At 31.5% G+C, this 1,205-nt stretch overlaps 1 long non-coding RNA gene across 1 annotated transcript; it reads left to right on the plus strand.

Moving 5' to 3' along the window:
- Nucleotides 1-1,001, plus strand: LOC109593399 (uncharacterized). The gene is made up of 4 exons (XR_002190934.1): nt 1-85; nt 134-201; nt 715-853; nt 924-1,001. It is a non-coding gene; the product is annotated as an uncharacterized LOC109593399 (long non-coding RNA).
- The last annotated feature ends 204 nt before the right edge of the window (nt 1,002-1,205 follow it).

Here is a 1,205-nt window from a genome sequence, read left to right on the forward strand (position 1 = left end):
ACTTATCGTAAAGTGGCTCCAATGAAGAATCATGGATGAGACATATACACGAGCACTCTGAGGTACTATAGGAACGCATTCACTGGTAAGACTGGTGGTGGGTGGAGCTTCAATTCATGACCACACCCACTAGACACAGACAAGCAGATGGCTATTAACGTGTTCTTTGGAGTGTTTGTACCAAAAGAAGGAGAAGCCAATGTATGGAAACTAGTACATGTACATGTACATGTACATTGTACTTATGCTATGTAAAAAGTTTGAGCAGATTCCAATCAAGTTTGGATTTTTACAACTTTTTAAAGTTTGCTCAAAAATTAGACAAAAATTTCTCAATTTTGCCAAAAATACCAAGGAGAGAATTGTCTATTTTTATTACATTTTTGATACATATTCATGTTGCGTAGAAATTTTGAGCTGATTCTGATCAACTTTTGATTTTTTTACAAATTTTAAATTTGCTCCAAAATCAGGCAAAATTCCCTGTACTGTATGTGTAAGTACAGAGTATTTGGCCAAATTTTGTTAAAATTGAAAAAGGTCATTCTTACATGAGGCATGTACATGTACCTTGTACATGTACATGTAATATTTTTAAATGATAAAGAATATCATACATGTACATGTACATGTACGCTGCATTGATATGATATTTTATTCCAAAATTAATATGTTTATCATTAAATATTTTTCTATTTATTGCTAATATTGAAGATGAAGAACCCACTCCTCCAGCAGTACCTCATATTAATAATGACACTACTGACAGAGACAGTTTTGATGAAATATACAAAACAAACGAACTAACCGACTTCGATAGACTCCTGAGCACATCTGTTGTAAGGACTGGAGAGTGAGTATATTTGTTGATATTTTTATTTTGTTTATTTTTGTTGTTGTTTACATGTTTTGTTTGTTTGTAGTAATGTTGTGTGCCTTGATAGTGAAGGTGGTGCTATTCAAGGTTTCCTTTTGTAGTGAGAGACAAAATGAAGATGAAACTGGGGTAAGTGAGTAAATAAATACATGTAAGATAAAAAATAATTTAGTGAGCATTTATGAAGTGTTTTATTGTTCAGATTTACTAACTTGCATTTGTTTGAAATAATTAAATTTTGAAAAATTGCTCAAAAACCACACATAATTATTGATATGTTATGCTAATACAAATACAGTGTGTGTGTGTGTGATCTATTGATTTATGA

Source organism: Amphimedon queenslandica, unplaced genomic scaffold (genome assembly GCF_000090795.2).
Source record: "Amphimedon queenslandica unplaced genomic scaffold, v1.1 AMPQUscaffold_1698_Cont26294, whole genome shotgun sequence".
NCBI classification, from domain to species: Eukaryota; Metazoa; Porifera; class Demospongiae; order Haplosclerida; family Niphatidae; genus Amphimedon; species Amphimedon queenslandica.